Source organism: Perissodus microlepis, chromosome 1 (assembly GCF_051167445.1).
Source record: "Perissodus microlepis isolate ML-2025 ecotype Zambia chromosome 1, ASM5116744v1, whole genome shotgun sequence".
Taxonomy (NCBI): domain Eukaryota; kingdom Metazoa; phylum Chordata; class Actinopteri; order Cichliformes; family Cichlidae; genus Perissodus; species Perissodus microlepis.
Window position 1 is genome coordinate 30,427,797 of NC_140461.1, and position 25,225 is coordinate 30,453,021.

General features: G+C 41.0%; 1 protein-coding gene across 1 annotated transcript in view; it reads right to left on the reverse strand.

Moving 5' to 3' along the window:
- The window catches only part of LOC146394066 (transmembrane protein 138-like), a 136,846-nt gene that overhangs the window by 29,110 nt on the left and 82,511 nt on the right, over nt 1-25,225 (reverse strand). The gene's annotated exons all lie outside the window — the stretch shown is intronic.

Sequence of the window (25,225 nt, forward strand, 5' to 3'; positions counted from 1 at the left end):
AAACAGCTGGTGTGTGAGTATGTCTGTGTGTAAAACACCTAGAGGCTATTGAGGATCACCCCCCCCAACCCCCTACACACACACACACACACACACATCCCACACCCACCCACCGACACTACAACCACCCGAACCTTCCCAGTCATTCCTATTACAGAATGGCATTATAAGCTTTATTAGTTTCCCGGAGTGTTGGTGGGGGGGGCAAAAAGGGCAAATTAGGCCTTAAAAAACATGCACGCGGTGACAAATGTCACTTGGACAGTGAGCTGTGCCTACTCACAGTTCTGTTTGTACATAATATTAATTATTTCCAAAATATGCTTCTGTGTAACAAGCAGAAAGGAAATCAAATGGCAACCGGTCAGCTCACAGCTACTAATTGGTTTCCACTGGGACTGCTAACAATGCAAATTAAGCCATTTCTCAGTTAGTGAAGCTGGCAGTGTAAAAACATTTCCCCCTGTGTGTAGCAGGCACACATGGCGAAATGAAACGACACAAATCAGTGTGTATTGTCACACCACCCCTTTAAGGTGCTCTAAACAGTACACCTCACAAAAGCTGAGTCATCCTTGGCAAAATGGGGGGGGGGGGTTAACCCCCACACCTTCATAGGGGGGATTTGGCATTTAACGTTTCCATTGGAGTGAAAGTAGTTGAGCACATGGCGATTTTTAACAGGGCACTTTTCCAAAGAGCAGACATCTGCAGAATGCAAGTTGTCCTGTGCTCTTGAGACTTTGGTCTCCACCTGAGTTTGACTTTAAATAGATGACAGAAATTATGACAACCCTCTGAACAACCATTGTGCCTCCAGCAATTGAGTCCTGCTGATGAAAACCATAATAAATTCCCTCCTCCCCACCCCCCGTGCGGGCCTCCCTGCCTGTTGCGCCTGCTCACTGAGACAGCCTTCACACAGCCTAACACAAGGGGTATGCTAACAATGGCAGTGCATGACATTTCCAAAATATCTCCTCCGGTACTCTCTAAGCAGTTGTCAATTTGATGCACATGTCACCTGCTGCACCTTGGCCAGTTTGGCCCGTCCACCAGAGAGTGCTATTTTCAGTCCAGTGGCAGAAGCTTGTGCACCCTTCACCTTCCACCTTTGTCATAGGAGGTGATGCGATTCCTGAGTCTACAGGGTAAAACCGGCAGCAGGGAGCTGTGCTGCAGTTTGTCTGCAGCTGGTGACAGAAGAAGGAATATGCAGCCATTTGTTACCAGGGTCACCCAAGGGCAAAGGAGTCCAAGGGTACAGAAACCTGTGTCTAATTTTGGCAATGGTTTGTATATTTTCAACTTCAGACTGCTGAGGTTAATAACTTGTTCTTTTGGATTTGGTTTAACAGCAATCGCAAGGTTAGGTGAGTAACATACTTCAGTCTACAGCTGCCTACAGGGAAATGAATGCAAACTGTAGCGATATAAACTGCAGGTTTCCATCTGGTACATCAGGGTGATCCTCAGAGTGGTGATATTAAAGAAAATGGGAAAGAAAAGAGAATTTCCAAAATACGACCAATTCTTTGCTGGTGTTCTGAATAATTTTGTGGACAATTTGAGATGATTTGTCACTGAAAACTCTTTTAAAAAAGAAGAAGAAATGTGATCTTAAATGGTAAGCAGCTAGATAGACATTGCAGTCTTTTAAGGTTTCACAAACTAAATATGTGAGGAACAACTTGTTTGTGTGTAAAACAGGACTGTGGTATTAGGAAAGCAGTGCATGGCTGAACCATTTGAGCTGTGACTGTGACTTTGAGCCACTTCGAGCAACTAATACTGTGCTGCTGCTACAGGTCAATACAGGAGAGCCTAAACATGGCGTGCCTCTATCCTTTTCCATGTGCACGCTCTGGTTCCTGAATATCTCTGCCGCAGAGATCTCCGCTCAGTTCATTCTCATTCAGGGCTTCAGCTGTTTACCTTGTGTGCGTATGAGGGAGTGGGGGTGAGGGGGTGATGTTGGTGGATGGTGCACGCCAGGGTTGGGGGAAGGCAGTAACAAATGTAATCTTGAGTCTGTAGATGGCAGCAACACTCTTGGCCAATCTGTCTCAATAAAATGGAAAAAAGTCTTTTGTTTTGGCTGTCAGGGGCTGCCAACTGAAATTGAAATTAATTAGAAAATCCAGCATAAAGGGAAAAGAAACAAAAAAAAACTAAACTAAACTAAACAACCTCCCCAAAACATCAACGTAATGGTGAAATAAACCCACTCAGAAGAGCCGTTTCACTGCCTCCTGCTGTGTACCTGTGTCCAGACCTGAATGTATGCAGAGTCACGCTCCACGCGTGTTTTAAATCAAGCCATATTCCTTTAATAAAACGCCCAACATGCACAAAGGGATAAATACAGTGTGATTAATAAAGAGTAACAGCTCCACTCATATGAGGATCGTGTCTCTGGGTCAGACTTGAGCCTCTCTATGAAGCAGAAGATGCTACCGGACAAATTAGGCTTGTTCTGCTCACTTGGACAATCTGTAAATTGACTTGCTGAACATGACTGATTATATTTGGCAAATTTAAAAAAAAAAAAAGTTTTTTTACATGGTTATCAACACTTCTACTAAATGCTGACTGCACTTTTTTTAGTGTGTGTGTGTGTGTGTAGAGGGGGTGCTGATTATGTAAGTCATTTACATTTCCTCCAATTTAAGAGTGACTGGCTCAGTGAAGTGAGAGACTGAGCCACAGTAGCTTTCAAGCTCCCCTCAGACTAATACTGAAGAGCTGCGTGAAATAAAACCTCTCACTGAGCTGCCTCTCAGCTCTGAGATGTCGCTAGTGCATCTGTTAGGGGGGTGGGGGGGTGCGTGAATGAACGTATGGGTAAAGCTCCAGTGTGCTCACAAGAAGTTCACACTTATCCCTCTGCATTCAGATACTGTACCATGCACACTGCACACATCACTCCCTGTCACTCACCTCAGCCCTGATTCGCTCCCTGAAGCATAACACCCCAACATCTGGCTCGCTCTGTCCTCTTCCTTTTCTGGGTCACATCCCATTTCAGGCAGAGGGAAGTCTGAGTCCTGTGTAAGACCTTCTCCAAGGTGGTTTGACCAGCTGGCTTCTGATCTTCCTCTAGGCAGTTGTGTTGTTTCTGTGTTGGAGGGGGTGGGGGTATTAACTTTGGTATGTTCCCTCAGGGATGGCATCAGGGTTGCAGCTGCACATGTAGAATGAGTAGGAGTCTGCAAGACCACGGCCTTGGAAATGAATATACCACGCAAATGAAAAAAACACATGTATGATCTGCCAACCGGCACCTGTGTGACATCATTTAAAACACACAAACTTAAACCAAATAAGTCATTTGTTAAGTTTGGACCATATTTCCAGTGTAGAGATGATTTCTACAGTCCAGATTACATGTGTACGTGCATATTTATATCTTCATTTACTAAAATTCACTTTAAACATTGTCAAACCTTTATACTTTGAACACTTTACAATAGCCAAATGCCATATTTCATAATACAGTACTGTGCAAAAGCCTTGCCCTTCAGTTCCTTATATTCTGCAATGAAAATGGGAAATAGATGCAGTGATTCATCGAAACGTGCAAACATACGTGGAATTACAGTAAATAAGGCAAAAATAGAGTTTGTACAATTCAACTCAGTTCAAATTGACCACCTTTATTCTTCAGCACAGTCTGAACTCTCTTTTAAACTTTCTTAGTATTATTTCTTTAAGTAGTTCTTTGGGAACAGTTCTCCAGGCTTCTTGAAGAACATTCAAAGCTCTTCTTTGGATGTTTCTGCCTTTTGTTTTGTTTTCTGTCACTGCTTCAATAATGTTGAGGTCCAGGCTCCAGTCCATGACTGATAGGGTTTCATTGTGTGTTTTTCTGCCAAGGTATGCTTTTACTGCACTGGCAGCGTGTTTGTCATACTAAAAAATAAAGCCTTTGCCAGTCAAATGCTTTCCAGACAGTACTGCATTGTGGATCCAAATCAGACACCTGTCTGAATTCATAATTCCATCAGTTTGACAAGATCCCTACAAACCACCAGCTGAAATGAAGCCACAGTCCATGAAAACACCTTGGTTGTGCTTTACAGATGTTGTACCCTCACTGTTGTGCTGCTCTCCTGACCGCCTCCTTATATAATGACAATTTGAACTAAAAAATTCAAAACACTCCACTGAGATTATTTCTGATGGAACTTCTGATTCCCTAAAAACTTTCAGATGCTTTTTATCTGCTGTAGATATTTTTTAGGTCTACTACTCCAATTGTTCAGTTTCCTCAGACACACTGCAAATCGTGCCAAAACAAATGGTTTTTACAGGAAAGTCTGGCTCCTAATATAAAGAAATACAGGGCGGATCAAGACTTCCGCATAATATTGTATGTCAGTCAAATGTCAATTAAATATTCCCTTGTTGGTATTGCTTATCTGGATTTTGATTGCAGTTTTGTTCCTCTGCCAGTTCCTCTACAATTAGTCTTAACACAAGTAGTACTGTGTAGATATGACTGTTGTCCACATGTTATTATATTGTTTCATAGATGGGCGATATGCTCGGGGAACGATGTGAAATGAGCCAAAATGACTTCTTTCAAACAGAGGGGGAAGTCTACATGATGAATAGTGATCATTCTGAACCATAAGCTACTCTAGTAGAGTCCAAGAGTAAAAAAAAACAGGCCTATAAATGCACATAATAGGCTTCGTTTAAAGTTTGAAAGTTTAAGATATTGATTATGCAGAGTGAGAACATAACTACTGCTGAATGAATGTAAAATTAAGTGGAACTTTAATGTGAAAATGTTATTTTCACTCCTTTTTCACAGCTTTTTAGCAGTTTAATGTGTAAAAATTAACTCGATTTTATTACCTGATTTTAAATTTTGTATGAAAGCTATGAAAAAGTGACTGTATCGTTACAATAAATATCTCAGAGAGGAAAAGGGGATATTACTTATCCTGAAAAGTGTTCTTTTTCTTTTAGAAAAAAAAATCAAATATTAAATACTTTTCCGTTGATTGATTTTTTTTCCATACTTAAACTGCAGCAGATTTTTAGAGACTGCTAACTGTTCTAAAGCTGAAAATGAGGCTGTTTCCTTTATCCTCTTGAAGCATGACAGCAGTGACCATACATCTGCCTGTACTTTATTAACAATTAGGGTAAATTGCTCACATTTATTAAAGGGTTAATGACAGAGTCAGCAGGCATTTTCCACGGGTATGGCTGTGTGTATTTTAGGTTTAAATGCTTTAAATGCTGCACTTTAACTGATCACATCTCAGGAGTGCTGAGGTCAATGACTCTTAGCTGCACCTGATCAGAGCACCCAGGGACATTAAATGTGCATTAAAAGATTTTCTGGAGTGGATAATAAAATGCTTATCGACATGCTTGGATTAAGCCAATGGGCGAGATGAGAATATTGATACATTTTTTAATATCTTTAACTTTACATCAGAAATGTGCTCATGCAGGTAAAATCCTAATTAGAGAAGGACTTAAAGGTCCAGAAATGAAGGGCCTGTAACAGAATCTGTTGAGTTATTATTGACGTTTTAAGGATTCTTTGGTTACCTGAACAGGAGGAACACGTTGTACGCTCCTTATGGCAAAGGGGAGAGAGACCCATGGTAAATGTATAAATATCCATTGCACATTGGCTATAGATGCCTATATAGCCATCATACTAATTTCAAATGAATACATATACAGTCCATGCTGTCATCAAAGGGATAACACAACACGAATCACCAAAACATATCAACTGACTAGAGTACGTTGGAAAGATGCTACTAAATATCTGCACGACTAGTTTTATTGAGGTGTCGCTGAAATGCGTAACAGTCTGCAGACACTTTTTTTGTTTTCTTTCTAATTGGTCTTTCCTGACTGAGCAGCAGTGATACGAGAACCCCCTCAGGGTGCCTGAATGCAGCACAGCATTGGCACAATAGTCAACGTTCTGGGGCATTCTCCCTGCTTGAAACATTTTTAAGGAGGTAATTGAGTACTTATACAAATGTGCAAACATACACTAGGAATGATAATCTGATACCTAAACATTCATAATTCCATTGATGTTAAATACTGTTTGTAATTTCAATTCAGTTGGGGAGGCTTGTTCGACTTCAGACACTCACATAATCAATCTGAGGTAGTGCAGGATGATTCAAGAGGAGAAAGAAACTGCTGCTCTGTATTCTAATATATGTGCCTTGCTAGGAATATTGAATTGTATCTGTTTGGGTTAGAAAATGTCAATGTCTTTTTCATAAGGGACCAGAAGCCCAATAGAGGGTTCAGTATTTAACAACATAAGCCGAGTTTCATGGAACCTGGTAAAGAAAGGGAGTGTGGATAAAAGAAGAACTTACTCAATGTTGCTATCGACCTGCATCACTTTCTTACAGAGGGTTGGCCTTGGCAGGGGGCTTAGTTTTTCTGATAGGTTTTCTAGTTGGTGGTCGGATGATCTCTGGTCCTCTTGGTCTGTTCTGCCCCAGGACACCATTAAGACCCCAAGGAGAGGATGTGGTGATGTATAACAAATCCCAACCCCTACATCGGGTTTGTTGTATTATTATAGGTCTACCTTACAGTATAAGTGCCTTGAGGCGACTGTTGTTGTGATTTGGCGCTGGATAAATAAAACTGAATTGAAACCCTGACACTGAACAAGGTGCTCAAAGCTAACAGGACTAAAAGCACAAGGCTAGGATGTGTTGACTATAACAAGTCGCGCTTTTTTACATTTCAGTTTCCATAATGGACGGTTATGATACACTATTTTAAGTTAAATACGGATACAATTACTCCTCAAGCCTCTGTTGCTGTGACACAATTTTCTTGTGCGGTTCGTGTGATTAGAACAATATAAATACATTTAATTTAAAAATCCTGCCCTCGTGGTAATTAAATGAAAATGCAGAGATGTTAACAACATGTATTCAGTACATCAAAAGAATTGTCCCCCATTGGATTAAATGTCTGATGCATGCTGCACCATGTACTTATGTGTTAATCCATTTGTGACTAAAATGTAAGTACAAGTTTGGTAGTAGTAATTGGAGCCATTAGACACGTGTAATGCAATAAACGAACATTTACCACATTAATACTGGCCCGTGCCTACCCCAGTAGGTAAACCCATCAGTATAAAGTAACTACATTTAAATTTCGGTTATCCTATTTTGCATGCTGACTGTTAACTTATCATAGATTTGTACAAATGAAGCTTTGTTGGTGTTGCTGTTGTTGGTACTGATAAAGATAAAACCAAGGATATATGGCAATGGTTATTTCTTACATTTAAGGTCTATTTCACTGCCTAGTGGTTTCTCCTCTCTTAACCTTCTCGGATGGTTTAGTTTGAAGCAAATTATCTAATTTATAAACACATAAATGTGTAACATGGCATTCCATATTGTTGGAGGCAGCCATGAGAACATGAGTACACTGTGGTCATAAAAGGATGGGGATGATGAGCAATAATACACAGGTAGGCTGAGGTGTTTATACAATGCCCATACCATTACAGCAGTACCACCAGCCTGAACCGTTGATACAGTGCAGGACGGATCCATACTTTCATGTTGTTTACATCAAATTCTAAAGTTACCATCTAAGTGTCACAGCAGAAACTGAGACTCATCAGAGCAGGCAACATTTTTCCAAACTTCTGTTGTCCAATTTTGGTGAGCCGTGAGTGTCTGTGTAGTCTTCTGCTGCTCATCTGCTTCAACGTTCTATGTTCTGTGTATTCAGAGATGCTGTTCTGCATACTCTGGTTATAATGAGTGGTATTTGAGTCACCGTTGTCTTCCTATCAACTCAAAGCAGTCTAGGCGTTCTTTGACCTCTCCATCACAACCCAATTTTACAGTAAAGCATAATAGGCATGCCAGTGTACCACATGCATACGTTTCAGACAAGGATGTCGAAAAACATCCACAAACATTTCACCACGGAGCATGTAATTATTTGCATGAATATAATGTTATTGATATGCTGCTTAGAGATGGTGGTGAGGCTCAAAGTGAAGCCAATGAGAATCGATAAGAGAATTCATAATAGAATTGGAATCGCTAAATTCTTATCAATTCCCATCCCTCGCGGGAGATAATATATTTGTCTAAATGTGTTGGGCCAAGAAGTTGCAAGTGAGCAAGGAAGGTATGGTGTCATGATCCTGGGCCATGTTGGCCCAGCAGTCTTAGTATTCATGTCTTTTTGTATTTTGTTCCTTATTTGATTTCTCCTTGTGACTTTTATCCCCTGTGTGCCCCTCTATGTATCTGTGAGCCCTCGTCTCCCCTCGTGTTTCATTCCATGTTTCCCCAGCCCACTATGCCCGTACTCTCTCTCTCCTCCTGTCTGAACCTCCGTGTACTTCCTGTTTTACTTTGACAGTCTCTCGTCAGTATGCGTCATGTTGTGTTCACTCCTGCCCTGTCTCGTTATGGTTATCTGTGTCAGCTGTGTTCCCCGTGTGTTCCCACTTCCCTCGTTAACCCTCTGTGTATTTATGTCTGCGTCTCCCTCGGTTCGGTGTCGCGTTCTCCCTCATGCTGTGTGTGATTCTCCCTGTGTTTCTTGGTGAGCTTTATATTTAGTTTTTCCCAGTTTAGTTTTGTATTACTCGTGATCTGTCTTTCCAGCAATAAAGCTGTGCTCTCTGAGTTTATTCCCCGTGTCCCCGTGAGTTTGCGTTTGGGTCCTCTCCTGCCTGCCACACAGCCGAATCATGACATATGGTGTACAATCCAGGGTCCTTGATCACCAGAGATGATTAAGCTAGGTGGCTAATGTGTATTTCCACGTGAATGTTTTAGTAATGTCTCTTCAAAAGTTTTCCCGGGATTATTGTCATGTTGGACTGAAATAAAATATCTCCCTCTGCTGTTGCTGCAACTCACTGCAGTGTTTGCAGGGATGCCTATTTCACACTTTGGACCAGCGTGTCTGTTGCACATTTTGCCGTTATACTGCATTGGGCATGAAAAGAAGGCATTTTTGCCCAGAGAACTGCTGCTCGCTGGATATTTTCTCTTTTTCAGACCATTCTGAGTGGCTGAGAGGCTGTGTGGGAAAATCTCAGCAGATCAGCAGTTTCAGACCAGCCTGTCTGTCCCCACCAACGTGCCGTGCTCAAAGTACTAAAACCACTTTTCCTTGACATTCTGATGCTCGGTTTGAACTTTGGCAGGTTGTCTTGACTATGTCTGCATGCCTAAATGTGTTATGCGATTGGCTGATTAGACATTTGTCTTAACAAGCAGTTGAACAGATGTACCTAATGAAGTGGCCAGTTAGTGTATATTCTCTGCTCCTCAGTGTATCTTGTGCTCCAGTACCTGTCTGTATGTGAACATTAATAATTATTTACTATAGATGCATCGGTCGACCTGCTGCTAGTAGATTATTGGGTTTAGATTTATGTGTCAGCTCACTAATTTTATACATGACCCTTGCCACTTGATGTGCCCATCAGGGTAATGGAGCATGTGGATGCTGATGGATGGTAACTACATCCAAGCTGTCAGGACTTTGCCCACATAGATAAATGTATGCCCCACAAGAGGAAATAGTAAAAAACTATATATATATTTCATTAGTACACTGTTTTGTTTTGTTCTTACAGAGACATTATGCAAAGCACTTCAAGATGTTTTTATACAGTTTAAACTGTGACGCTTTTCAACTTCATTTTGCATCAGCTGCTTCCACAAAATCATAACATCAGCATAAATCAGATAAAGTTAAATTTCTAGATCGATGAGTCCTGCAGGTCTGCTAATCAAGTTACTCTTAGGCCAGTTTTATTGATGATAATGACTTTCACCATTTGAACGTAATTTGGTTAAGGTGTTGGCACAGCAGCAGCTTTAATCTGATTCAGATTATTTATGCAAAGTTGTAACTTAGAGTGTGCAAAATATAGCACCACCAGCACCTTTGATCAGCGCAGATATGACCGTGCATATTGCTTTCAGTGTTTTCTTTACCTTTTTCCGTCCTTTTTTCGGTTGTCTTATATTTTTCTTTCGCTGTAGAAAAAGCCAGCAGCTGTTGACGTGCTGCACCTCCAATCTTATTGTATATGTATCATTGATGGGAAAAGAGATGGAGGCGGAGGAGGTGGGGGTGCCAAGGGTGTGTGTGTGTGTGTGTGTGTGCGTATGTGTGTGTTTGGGTTGGCGGTGCAAGTTGCTGGGGCGTAAAAAGTCCACTACTATTTGTCACAGTCGACTCTGCCTGGCTGTCAGAGGGGCCTGGCTGTATTCTGCAGCAGAGGCCTTTGGGAGCATCCCACTGTGCATCTGCCAGGCAGTAACCTGAACGCCTGTTGCTCCCTTAGCTATGGAGGCTGTGTGTGTGTGTGTGTGCGCGTGTGTGTGTTTGGAAGTGAAGCATCATGCAAAGAAGAGAAAAGAAAAACAGGAGGTTTGCCAAAACTATCTGCCCATGTCAGCCTTCAAGGTGAGACTCTCAGAAATAATGTTGTTGTTGTTGTTGCTGCTTATGCTGACCTAGGTCCACATCAGTGTTTATTTCTTGCTCACTCTGTATAGTCTTGCATTTTAAAGTCAAATTATTAGAAGTAGAATTTTCTTAAATTATATAAAATATATAAGGTGTAAGTGTCCTTTAAGCGCAGAAGCCCATACACAATACACGATATGATACTAATATATGGTGTTATTGTTTGAACTGGAGCTAATTTTAGTTCATGGATTTATGTACTGGGCCCCAAAATCAGACTTGAGTTGAGTCTAGTTAATCCATTACTTACTGTTGGCTGAGCACGCTTAGTTGCAAGCAAGGTCACATTATATCTAACTGACCGCAGCAATGTGAGTTTTGATTTGGTAAACAAAATGATACAGAACTGCTATAAACTGAAAGGTGACTTGTTTAGAGCTTTGTTTGCCTTATTTATTTGTTTTGCTAAATGCAAACAGCTTTGGTTTATCCAAACTAAGCTGAGGTAAAAAAATAAAAGCCACGCAGTTAAAAGACTAGCTTCACTTTTTTCCTCTTTGCTGCAGTAGACATGTCAGGGGGGCTACCGAAAACTAGCTCTTGGCTGTATCTGCAGATCATGTGGTATGCGAGGAGTCTCTTATGCACATATTCAGAGTTGAAAATCTGAATATGCTTCAAGAAAAATATTTTGTGTTAGTAAGAGGAAGTTTGGAGATTTACTTAATGTAAAACAGCAGGTTGGAACTGAGACTGGCAGCAACAGCTCCTGTCCAAAAACACATATCACACACGCACACACCGCTTGGCCCCAAGGACACTGCTTTCTCTTCACATGATTCGTCTCTCTTGACATGCAGGTCATCAGCTCAGCATGCTAATGAATGAATGAGTGAGTGAATGAACGGATGGATGAACGGATGAATTCCCTTGCATGCTGAAGTAAACAGCGATCACAGGATGGACCCTGGATGTCTTAGTCAAGCTGTCTCTTGCATTAAGGTTATGTAACTGAGGGAGTGGAAAAGGACGTGTGTATGTGTGTTTGCACTGAGTGCGCGCATGTGCATGTGTATGTGTGTGGGGGTGCGAGCTCAGTTCCTTTTATTCACAATTGCATCCTGACTTTGCTCTTTTGAGGATTATGGAGGTGGCAGATAGCTTCAAAGAGTATCATTTTCAAAGGTCATTATGAGTTATTCTCACTCTGTTTTTATAAAATCTCTTTTTCAAATCCCACAGTCCTTATCAAACCTATCAATTGTACTGTGTTTTTACCTTGTTCTACTGAATTCTTAATAATAATTTGACAGCCAAGTAATGCAATTGACTTTAATGTTATTATGACACGAAATATTAAAAAAATATTTTTGTAATATATTACAAAATTTTATCTGGTCAAGCTTAACTATATAAAAAATAATTTTGTTATATTTATTATATTACTATATATATAAAATATTTTTTAGATATAAAAATTATTTATTAATTATTAACCATTATTATTTTTATTATGAATCCTTTTCCACACAACAAAACCAAACCAAAAAATAAAACCATAAATATAACAACATTAAAAAAAATCATGTTTATTAGCAAGTTTCTGTGAACATTCGTGGACACCCTCTTGTGGTAAAAAGTCTGTATTACACAAAAGTGCGGCCATGCCCAAATTCAGCTTCAGTTGATACGTCTTCAATGTAATACAGAGATATGTAATTATTATTAATAGTAGAATTATTAGTAACTTTTTAGTTTCATTGCAAACATATGATGGGGATGTATTTACAGGGACCATGAAAAACTTTAAAATGTAGGTGAAATAGCTCAAGTTTTTTTGGTGTAACAGAAAACTGGGTAATTGTTCCACTCTAGTGAAGTCCTTGCCATTTTGTAGGTCAGCTCCGGGTTGGCTGATGTGTCACACTGTTCACATCCAATTAGCTTGCCGTTTAAAACCCCTCAAACTTAAAACAGCAGCTCCTGCGATTGTAATGCTGGCTTGTTATCTGATAGGAAGCTGCATGTGACCCTGTGTGAAGCCAGTCTCGCTCGCATGTGCACATGTGTCGCTTGTTTGCTCCCCCCTGTCACTTCACCAGCTAGGGGGTGGTTGAGCCTGCCAGCTCTGAATGCATGCAGTGAGAGGAGAAAGTGTGTGTGTGAGAGAGGTGAGAGAGACATAGAGAACAAGCGAGTGTTTATATTTGGATCTAGTGGTACACTCGTGTTTGAAAGCTCTGAAGAAACGCGATCACAGTTTCCCCACATTCTATTTCATTTCTTTCCTAGTCTAGGAAATCGTTCTCTGGCTCCCTCCACACGACAGCAGCTGTAATAAAGCAGATACTCACGTTTCACACACGCAGTTTGGAGAATCTAAAAGATTTCTTTCAGAAGGTGGCACTGGAAGGGGGGCCTACGCTGCAAGTCTTTCTTTAACTTTTGAAAACAATCTGTCAGTCATGCCTGCTTTGCAGCGATTGTGGAAAGAAAAAAAGAAAGAAATATCCCCGTTTCCACTTTGCTTTCCTGAACTACTTACCTCTATGTTTGGCAGCTACAGAGATAGTGTGCTTGTAGAGTGAAAACAACATTAGTGTCCTGACTGAGTACGAGGGAGTTAGTCAGTCTCTCCTCACTTCCTTCAGCAACTGTTAGAAATTGTGGCTAACTCTAAATATCATACAGTATAATATGTTTGTCATTTTCACATTTGTGGACCAAGAAAGAGGTCGCTGAGGGGGACAATGGACAACTAGGTCCAAGGAACTTGTAGTCGACATGCATCTTAACCTTTTTGCTTCTTTGGAGATGCTCATTGACTCCTTGTTTTGGTGATTTGTTTTTGTATGTTAATTATACGCCTTGATTATGTTGCTGGGATATGCTCCAGCCCCCTCATGACCCTTAATTGCATAAATGGAAGAGAGTAGATGGATTGATGGATGGATTGGTCACATGTAAAGACATTTCATGTGTATACACTACTAGTAAAAAAGTACACACGATGAGGTAAACGTCTTCTCTGACGTTGATCTGAAACATGCTTCCTACTTCCTTAGCACAGTTTGAGAACAGAGAAGGAAAATGACATTCGAGCAAATCATTGAGTCACCAGTAAAAGTGGATTCACACACAAGATATGGAGTGTATGTACGCTATGTACAAGGAGCCTGCAGGGATGCTGCAACCACATATTTGTCATACATATACTCTGACATCCATGGACTTCTCATTACGATAATTCATTGTTCCTGGAATGAGAAAGCTCTGCTGAGATCCTGAGGCTGAAGCTTAGCGTGCCTTTCTCAGCAGTTTAATGGAAAATTTTCTGGATGTCTGTAACACATTTGAATTGAGAACTCCAGGTTACGTTTATAAAAATAAGTTTACCTCTGAAAATGAGCTAAAATTCTGCACATTCTTAGATTTTACGTGAGATACGTTTAAATTTGAAAGATTAAATGAATTGGGTTCAACAAGACCGGTAATACTTTTCTGTCTCTGTCACGCTCCTGCAGGTCAGAGAGCAGGGAGAGCAAAAAGAGATTTACAGTTTTAAGCTGAAAAGAACAAATCATGTGATCATGTGAAAGTACTCACATTTGCAAATGGCACGTCATGTCAGACAAAATGCACACAAACAGTCACACATACTTCACCTCAACAACTAAGCCTCCTTGATAGAGTGCTGGGCTGTTAAGCCACTGTAACGTGGAACAAGTGGACGGGAGCTGCCAGCTAATGATATCTATTTAATTTTCTTTAAGCCTGGGTGCTCAGATGTAGGTCACAGGATGATTCACCTCAGCAGCATCCTTGCAAAAACAAAACAACAACAGCAATGTGGAGACGTTAAGTGTGTGGGAGCTGAATAAAGCAGTGCAATGCATTCTTCCATCTCTGTGTCGCTCTCAGTATCTCCCCCTGTCTATCTTGGTCATTTTCATTCTGTTTGCAGCTCAACGCCCTCACCATTTGTCTGCACGGCTCTGCGCCGTCATCCTATCTGCCTTGACAAGGAGGGTCTTGCCAGACGCTCATTTGGAAATGGGTTAGAGCTGCATCAGTGACTCAATTGAGATGCATCTGAGGATGTTAGTCTCGCTCCGGGCCGCCACAGCTTTTAGGTGACGCGGCTGTAGCTTCAATCAGACTGGAGACTGTTTTCTTTTTGTTCAGACGGGCTCATTAACGTCAACACAATTTGACATTGAGGACAATTTGCTGTGCTATTTTGTACACACTTTGTTCAACGTTTTGCTGCACTGTCAAGCAAGGATTTGTGTTGAAAACAGTTGTGACAGCTGAACTTTTCCTATAAAGCAACATTCATGGAGTATTTTCTGTACGTATAGGTGGTAATCTGTGCTGCAAGTTTGGACTGGACTGAGAAATCCTGTGGTGAATGCCCTTAGAAATTAGGTGGTTTAAAAATATAAATAAATAAAACTGTACAACATCTTTCTGTTGCACGGTACAGGAGTCATGTACCCAGCTGTGCAGTCCTAGTCGACTTTAGCGACTCACTTCCACAGCAGCTTTATCAGTATGAGTGCCAAACGGTGACGTAACTGGAAGCTGACCTCGCTAACTTTTAGAGGCAGCGAGGAGAGCCCACACATAAATCCGCCGAGCTGGATGGGACTTGAAATTATTGCAAGAAGGTGTCAGAGTTCAGTCAGCCACACCCAACAAAAAATATTGTGTTGCTTTTTGACAGCTGATTGGACTGTATAAACAGATAGGCAAGTATAATTATTGATAATGTTTTTAATAATTAACTCAGTTTGTTCAATTTAACTCTACATTTATTGAAAACATGTTTTAGCATTTGTTTTGACAAGGACACACTGACAAATCCAGTGTGTCCTGGAATCAATCCATCCATCTTCTTCCGCTTACCCAGGGTCAGAAGCCCAGACCTCCCTCTCCCCAACCACCTCCTCCAGCTTGTCCAGGGGAACAACAAGGTGTTCCCAGGCCAGCCGAGAGATATAATCTCTCTAGCATGTCCTGGATCTGCCCCGGGGCCGGAAGAACCTTGCCAAGGAGGCATCCTTGTCAGATGCCCGAACCACCTCAACTGGCTCCTTTTGATGTGAAGCAGCTCTACTCTGAGCCCCTCCCAGATGGCCAAACTTCTCACCCTATCTCTAAGGGAGAGGCCAGCCACCCTTAGGAGGAAGCCCATTTCCGCCGCTTTTATCCACGATCTCGTTCTTTCGGTCACTACCCACAGCTCGTGACCATAGGTGAGGGTAGGGACGTAGATCGACTGGTAAATTGAGAGCTTCATTTTACACTCAGCTCTCTCTTCACCACAACCTACTGGTACAGCGTCCGCATCAATGCAGCGGCAGCACCAATCCATCTGTCGAGCTCTCGCCCCCCTCTCTCGTCACTCGTGAACAAGACCCCGAGATACTTAAACTCTTCCACTTGCTAAAAACATTTAACCTATAAGGCATCCAGGAGGAAGCTAGAAATAGCTTGCCTCCTGAAATACCTCCACTGCCTCCTTTTGATGTGGAGTCATAATGACTTTACTCTGAGCCACTCCAAAAATGATCACTCTATTTCTGAGGGACAGTCTAGCTGGGGACAATTTATATACATATGATCATGACAATAAAACTACTTCTTCTTCTTTTGTTAAGCTCATTTCTGCCAATTGCTTCCATGGTATCATTCCTCCAGGCACTACACACAGCTTGTGGGCATACATAAGGATCTCCAGCTCCCTCTTTCTCCTTTCCTTACTCATGACTCCACTTGGGGAAGCAACTCCTTCCCAATCTGGAATGGGCACTCCATCCTTGCTGCTTCAAACCTGTCTCACATCTGACTTTCAATGAATCAGCTCTACATTATATAAATTTAAATGGAGAAATCTACTTTTGCGTGATATGTTATTTCACACGGGCTGTAAACAGCACTGTGTTTATCTTTTTTCAACTTTTTGCAAATGTCTATTAAATTAGGACTATTCTCATGATGGTTTCTTTCTTGGCTAGTCCCCTTTTGTAAAATCATTTGAGCAGTCCTATAATGTGTTTGAGATAATCAGGATTATACCACACTGTAAACTAACATTTCCACCACTGCTAAAGATTTGTGTGCAGTGTGATGAGGGGTGACAGACATGAAATGAAATGCTGCATGATGATATATGAATTAAATCAGCCTGAACAACTTCAGACTGAGCGTGGTTGTACATCAAGCCGGAGTTAAAGGACCACAAGTAGGAGGTTTATATATTTTAATCAGTTTACACCACTTAATTATAATTTACATAACATTTGGACTATTATCTAAAATCTGTGAAGTGTGTCAGATGTTTTTCTACAGTTTCCAACCCCTTGAGGCTTTCAATCCTTAACATGCATTTGCATACAACAGGAAAATCAACTCAATTTCAAAAGCTTGAAGTAGAAAATCTATCACGGTAAATGCTTACCGTTTATAAGTTACGCTTTCATTTTGTTTCCAAAAGACAGATGTTTAAAATCCTCTTTTGCTGATGAATCGGATGATAACAATATTAAAAGCAGAAATAGGTTCTAAGACTTTATCTTAATTAGTAAGTGTTTTAGTTAGCAATCTATTTTAAAATCACTATAGCTACAGTACAACTATATATATACAGCAGGGATGCACACTGTTGTATAAAGTCAAGCAGCTAGTCATGCAGTCTGACTTTGCAAGGGTTGGGTTGTTCTAAAGAGCTCAATGAAATCAAGTATGGTACGTTAATTGAATGGCACTGCTGCAACAAGTCATTGTTTTTGTTTTTTAATTTTTCATTAATAAATGCACCCAAATGCAACTGGTTAATCCCATCCATGAGTGCACTCAGCCTTGTGAATTGTAACAGCAGGTAGAATATCACAGAGCCTGCATCCCACACTGCTTCAGTAATGTTGAGGTCCAGGCTTTGGGGAGGCCAATCCATGACTGCTAGTGTTTCATTGTGTGTTTTTCTATCCAGGCATGCTTTTACTGCACTGGCATCACTGTCATCATGCTGAAGAAGTTGGTATTGCACAGTGGATTACAATCAATGACACTTTCCTTGTGTAATTTGTGACACCTCTGCCTTTTCTCCCTGTTTCCCTTACTTCAGAATGTCTTCTTGACAGCCACCCTTCCACTGACACTATTTCTTTGAGTCTTCAGTGAACAGTAGATAGCAGTAGATCAGCTGAAGGGTCAGATGTATTTCTCGTGTCAGGTCTTTGCTTAAGGACATGAATTTCAGATACAGCTTATCTGCTATAGATAGTTTTTCATCCAGTTCCCTGAAAAATGTAAAGACATACTGCACACCATGCTGAGATGTACCAAGTCAATACTATTTTATGCCTGTCAAATGGTTTTGTTTGTTGCATTTTTCATTGATTCCACTAAAGAAATGGGGAAATGAATCAAGACACAATTCATCCGGTCAAAGAAAAGAACCCCAACCCCTCCCAAAAAACAAAATAAGAAACTATTCCTCTGAAAATGGTCAGTTAAAGCATTGAAAAAGCAGCCATAGTCCAAAGAAAACCTTTGGAAGAGAAAGTCTCAAGAAAGTCTTGAGAAAAAATTATGTTCAGTGACACTATACAAAACCGTTTGGTGTAAAAAAAAACAATAACAAAGGGCATCTTATGCTTCAGATCACATTTGAGTAGTGCATTTCTGTTAAATTCTCCACACTGTTGTGTTGCGCACATTGATTTTAGAGCAATTTCTGTATTTATGTATTTTTTCTGTCTAACATCACTACTTTTTGATTCATGCTCCTCTCTACTGGACATCTGCCTCCTGTCACTGCATCAATTCTTCCTCTCCATCTATTTTTGTGGGGTTGGAACATCATATCATACACAGTATTACAGCTACATTACAGCCTGATTGACCATTTTTTATCCTGCTGCGATCAAATTAATCTGGACGGGTCTGAAACAATGAATGATAATATAACAATCTGGGCGCTGGCCACTTGTTCCAAAAATCAATTGATATTTGGCCAGAGCTAATGCCTGCACAGACTATCCAGTGTGGTGTGACAGGGCACTTGGAAGTTAACAGGCTATTGGAGGCAGCTCTGCAGGAGCTGTTATTTGAACTATTTTACAGAGAAAATGTTTTCCAATTTTAATTTCACCAAAGATTGGAGTTATTTGTGTTTTAGTGAAGGTTTTATTGACATTATATTTGATAACTTGTTGCAGTTGGATTTAACTGTTCCTCAGTGAATCTTCAGGGCTATTTTTTTTTAACTTTGTGTTTAATCCCATTCTAGCAAGATATCCTGTGCATGAGCTGCTCAGCAGATGCATGCACACTAGCACATAGCAAATAACTGGCACCGATAATCACAAGATCCCTCACTGCTGTGTGATGGATAACAATCAGTACTGCAGCACACGCATACACTTCTGTTTGTTTTATTGTGATGCAATTTAAAAGCACAATTTGTTTGATCAAACTGTATTTAAAAAAGGAACCTGTGACCAGGTCACGAGGAAGAATCCTTCCTTGATGGCAAAAGTGTTTTTAAGATAACTTTAGCAAATTTTCAGGCTTTTTGTCATCAGGCACCAATCGAGCAAAAAATGTGCATGCAATGCTGAAATGAGAATTAGATAGATTACATAATAATTATTTTTGATTTTGTTGTAGTCCCTATCAATATAGCCATTGTGTTTCTATGGGTTGTATAAACATGAAGTGAGGAGTCACACAAAACAGTGTATATGAGGGCAACTAGCACAAATTCCCAGCAGCTTTCTAAAAAAACTCACTTTTTACTGGAATCATTGATCACTGATGGCCAAACTTCGCTGTTTTCCCCCCTGTGTCTCGCTCAGAAATTAAGTATTGCTGGATTCTTTAGTTCAAGTCAAAATCAATTTCTGCGTTATTGGATTGCATGGAGAAAAAAAACTGACGATAGCCCACAGTGTTGATTGTGGTCTGTGAATGATATACAAGCCAAACTTCATTAAAGGAGTCACATAGATTTTCTTAATGCTGGAAAGTCTGTTAAAGCAGAATGAGAGGTCATATCTCAGCAATGCTCTGAGGTCATAAACACAACTTTTGTGCATGGACTGAAATGGCCAATCTCACAATGAAGGTTATCTTCTTGTGTGCTTTCATTCCAGGGAGTTATCTATATTTAGATAACTCCCTGGAAGTCCTGTTATGACCACTTGCCCTTTGTAATTTCTCCACTGACCTCCAGTCTACTCAGCACTTTTAGCCCCCTGCAACTTCCAGTCCCTGAAAATAAAAGTCAAGTTTAAGAATCCCAGTTCCTGTATAATGAAGAAACTTGGTGATCACTGTCTGAAAGGTGCTTCAGGGTGAGCTAAGTAGTTATACTAACAAAGAATCAGTGTTGCCAACTTAGCGACTTTGTCGCTATATTTAGCGAGTTTTCAGACCCCCTTAGCGACTTTTTTTTCTAAAAAGCGACTAGCGACAAATCTGGCGACTTTTTCTGCTATTATTGGAGACTTATTTATGACGACTTTTTGACGTGAAAACGCGTATCGCTCTTACGCTCAACAAGCAGCGGTGCTGCCTTGGGCACCTCACCCGTGCCAAAGCGCTCTCAGGCGGAGGATAGTCCTCCCCCAGCTGCTATCAGGGCATGAGACGTTCACACCTGTGCGTCCAAACGGCAAATGAATCGCGCATGAGCGAAGCCGCTCAGTTCTTCTTTTACTGTTATGCTGTTTTGTGGATCACAAGGTTTAAAACTACTTATAAACACACACTCTCACACACAAAGTAACTCCACCAGAGTTCCAGTTTCGGGTCACTTTTGCCGGTCCAAGCCCGGATAAAGGAGCAGGGTTGGAATTGTGACATTAAAAAAACAATAATTGCTAAAAGAAATTTAATTTGTAGTTCTAAATAAATTCTAACTGCATTTAGGACGTTTTTTACTCACTTTATGTCTCTTCCACGATGTTATTTCTCTCTCCAACAACGTAGGTTACAATTACGTTAGCATGACCAATTATGCATATTAGGCGATGACGTCATTTGGCGACTTTTCGGACAGCCAATAGCGATTTTCCTTACTGAGGAGTTGGCAACACTGCAAAGAATACTACTTTAAAAACAGTAAAACAAAAAAAAGAAAAAACGAGGTACTCAGCGATTAATGCATTTGTTTTGTATCAGTTATGAAATCTCCCTTCTCAGCATGCTAAAGAAAAAGCTTTCATATTGATACTGATTGAGTCTATTTTGCCCTAAAATGCTGGAAATCCCAAACCAAACTCAGAACACGAACATGGTTTGCTATGCGTGAAAATAAAGTGCGAGCCTAAAATCTTTCACCCAGGCCTAGAAGTAACAAGTTAACGTCTGCGTCATGTTAGCTTTGCCTCAGGCTACCTGCCCCCTCAGATGATAAGCAATGACTTGTGCTGAGTTATACACATGCTCACAATTATGATTTTTGGATCAACAATTTATTCATGCACCGTGACTCACATCGCTTCGGGGGAAATAAGATCATTTTGTGCCGCGAGTTACCGACTCATTATTTATTCTGAGCGCTCTCACAGGTCAAAGTTATTTACAGGTCACAGAAAATGAAACGTATCAAGCAACTGTTTTTGAGCATGACTGTAAATTTAACAGTTGCTGTTTCCACAGCATGTGATGGAAGTATTAGGTAATTTTTTATCACTTGTATATTCAAATGTTTTTGGATTTCTTTACCAAATTATTTTGCAAATTTAGAAAAAGGAGAGGTTTCCTCATTCGATAGTTTTGTAGATGAACAACTATTGTGGTGTAGCAGAACAACCACAAAGACACTTGATCTGTTGGCATACGCATGTGTATACATTTACTGTATTGCCAAAAGTATTCAGTCACCCATCAAAATCATGGAATTTAGGTGTTCCAATCACTTCTGTGGTCACAGGTGTATAAAAAAAATCAAACACCTGGTCCTTCAAATATTTGTGAAAGAATGGGTCGCTCTCAGGAGCTCAGTGAGTTCCAGCGTGGTGCCTTGATAATATATCACCTGTGCAACAAGTCGGGTCACAAAATTTCCTCACTACAAAATCTAACACAATCAACTGTTCATGCTATTATATCAAATAGGAAGTTATTGGGAATCATAGCAACTCAGCCACGTAAAACCGCAGAGTCGGGTCAGTGGATTCTGCAGCTCATAGTGTGCAAAGGTTGCCAACTTCCTGCAGAGTCAATCGCTACAGACCTCCAACCTTCATGTGGCCTTTAGATTAGCTCAAGAACAGTCCATAGAAAGCTTCATGGATGGCTTTCCATGGCTGAGGATCTGCATCCATGCCTTACATCACCAAGTGCAATGCAAAGCATCGGATGCTTCATGTAAAGCTGGACTGAATCACGCTTCTCTGTCTTACAATATAATGCAGATTGAGGTGGAGAGGAGATTATGGTGTGGGGTTGTTTTTCAGGAGTTGGACTCGGCCCCTTAGTGCCAGTGAAAGGAACTCTTAATGCTTTAAGATACCAGGGCATTTTGGACCATTTCATACTCCAGTTTGGGGAAGACCACTTCCTGTTCCAACATGACTGCGCACCACCGCACAAAAAAAAAGGTCCATAAAGACACATATGAGAGAAATTGACTAGCCTGCACAGAGTCCTGACCTCACATCACCTTTGGGATGAATGACTGAAAGCCAGGCCTTCTTGCCCAACATCAGTGTGTGACGTCACAAAACACTCTTCTGGAAGAATGGCCAAAAATTTCCACAAACACTCTTGAACCTTGTGGAAAGCCTTCCCGGAAGAGTTGAAGCTGTTATAGTTGCAAAGGGTGGCTGACATCATGTCACTCAAGGTCATATCCATGTGAAAGCAGGCAAGCGTTTGCTCAAGATTAGGCTTAAAACTTTCCTTTTTGCTAAAGCATATAGTTAGGGCTGGACCAGGTGACCCTGAATCCTCCCTTAGTTATGCTGCAATAGACGTAGGCTGCCGGGGGATTCCCAAGATGCATTGAGTTTTTCCTTTCCAGTCACCTTTCTCACTCACTATGTATTAATAGACCTCTCTGCATTGAATCATATCTGTTATTAACCTCTGTCTCTCTTCCACAGCATGTCTTTTATCCTGTCTTCCTTCTCTCACCCCAACCGGTCGCAGCAGATGGCCGCCCCTCCCTGAGCCTGGTTCTGCCGGAGGTTTCTTCCTGTTAAAAGGGAGTTTTTCCTTCCCACTGTCGCCAAAGTGCTTGCTCATAGGGGGTCATATGATTGTTGGGTTTTTCTCTGTATCTATGAAGCGCCTTGAGGCGACTTTTGTTGTGATTTGGCGCTATATAAATAAAATTGAATTGAATTGAAGCGTTTGCTTGTGCTAAGAAGTTGCCAGTGTGCCAGTATTATCATGGCGCAACAAAAAGTCACAAACTTCACAGCTGTGTAGCTCAAAATGAAGGCTGAGGATGAGCCTGATCCCTGAGCAAAGGATACCCTAAGTGGGTGGCACGAAGATGCATTTTTAACAAATTTGCAACTCCTAATGTGAAGTGTCCATGTCTGTGTGTGTTCCAACAACTTAGTCGCTGCTGGGTGCTGCTGTGATCCCACTGCAAGATGGCCTCCAGTTTAGATTTTGGACATCTTTGCCAGTCACTACATCCTGGCTCTTAATGCAATGCTGCTCGGTGTCAGTCAGGTGTTTGGCCGATCTGCCGCTGCTGAAATTGCTGGAGTGACATCATCAAGCGTATGAGTCAGAAGACCTCAAATGCGAACGCTGGCTCTGAGACACACTGACAACCATTCGGCCGGACAGCTGGAGGTGGCTGTGTGACTCCGTCGTGGGGAATTGTCCATCTCACTGTGCCACACTTGGGCAGACTCTGACAGATAAATGACCAGACGTGATTAACAGCTTGTCATGGTAATTCTGGGGCATGTGGGCCACCGTGATCGCCTCCGGGAGGACTCGCTGCACAGCGAGAGATTTTGGTCACCCGTAAAGTACATGAATGTGACGCTAGTCAGTTCCAGAGAATGAGTCCACATAACCATCTCAAATTCAACTAGCAGACAGACGGAGACAGATTGTTTTCATCCTGAACCAGAAACAAAAGCAGGCACTGCTGGGAAAGAGTCTGTGAAACCAGTTGATTCCCACCTTGTGTTCCCTCTGCATTTCAGACTTCTTTTGGATCAGTGCATTTATCATATTTATGGGTTATTTTTTGTAGATCTAGATTTGATTAAACATTTTGCTATCCTTCAGGGTTTAAAATCATCTCACAGTGGTAGCAGTTAATGGACCGTGTGCCTACCAGCTTTTAGCTGTCTGGCAGCTTGTTGCATTTTATTTACCTTGCTGAAAATGTGTTAAAAATGATGGGCTGTATTTTTAAATGTGCAAACACATAACGCAAGACTGAGATGGGTCAACCTGAGAAAGCGTCTTTAGATCAAGTATTCCCAAACTCGATCTGCTTAGAGGTGTTTTATAGCACCGTGAGTGATTTGTAAGGAAAGAGTGCAGCAGTGCATTCACCTGTTTACAGATACGATTAAAGAAAGTTTAACAGCTTGTCAGGCTGCACAGTCAAACCAGCTCTGTCTCAGGTGTAAAAATGAAAATATTTTGGCATTTCCTCATTATTGTCACCACTGATATAGTGTCACAGTAAATCCCCTACTGAACTGTACCAGGAATGCTGAATTTCACACTGATTACGATACGCTAAAACATAACTTTAAGAACCTTTGCTAAATGGTGCTTCACAAATTTGCACCCAGTCATCTTTGAGACTTTCTACCAGCAAAATCTGGAACCTTTTTTTAATTCTAGGAGCTTCTTCCATGTCACACACATTGAGGTCTTAGAGCCAAAACACAGAAAAAAAAGAAAAAAAGAAATGCAACACATGGGAGCACCCGCAGGTGGTCCACAGATCATCCCACTGTCACGATACACTAGTTTGGCCTCTAGTTTTTCTGTTTGTTCAAAACAGCAAACGAATGCTGTTATTGTTGTAGTTGGGGAAGAAATAACAGGGACTTAGTCACGCTGCAGAAAAAATACCTAAGGGGAATCCACTTCATCCAACAGACAGCTCAGCGTCTGTGTATTAAGAGATGAGGAGGATGAGCAAGTTTGATGGGCTTTCACAGTAAATTCCCCTAGGTCTCTTCCTTCAAAAATAACCAGTTCTGGACCAAAATATTTTTTACTGCATTCATTTTTGAAGATGTTACACTTTGGTGAGCCTTTACAGCATGTGGCAGAGTGATCAGCTACACTATACATCAGCACATACGTTATCCTTTAGTTAAGTAAAATATAGAAACATATACAAGTGTACAAACTAATCCAAAGCAACAAACAAAGCAAAACTTCCTGAATACCTGTTAATCAGGTTTTGTTTGTATGTTATTTCCAGAAACCTCTATGTCCAGCTCTTTGGACATGCCATAGGAAAAGGCTGCAAAATCACTTAAAAAGCAACTGGAAATATCACAAATGATGTAAGCAGAACTGAAGGCAAAGTCACTGAGTATGAAATCAAGCCATTATTAAGGTTTTGGGACCTTGTGTCTGTGTCAGGCTTTCATAACAAAACAAACAAAAAAATAGGACCAACAGTCAAACATGGTGGTTGTTTTGTGATGGTCTGGGGCTGCTTTGCTACTTCAGGATCTAGATCAGCGGTCCCCAACCCCCGGGCCTCGGACCGGTACCGGTCCGTGAGTCG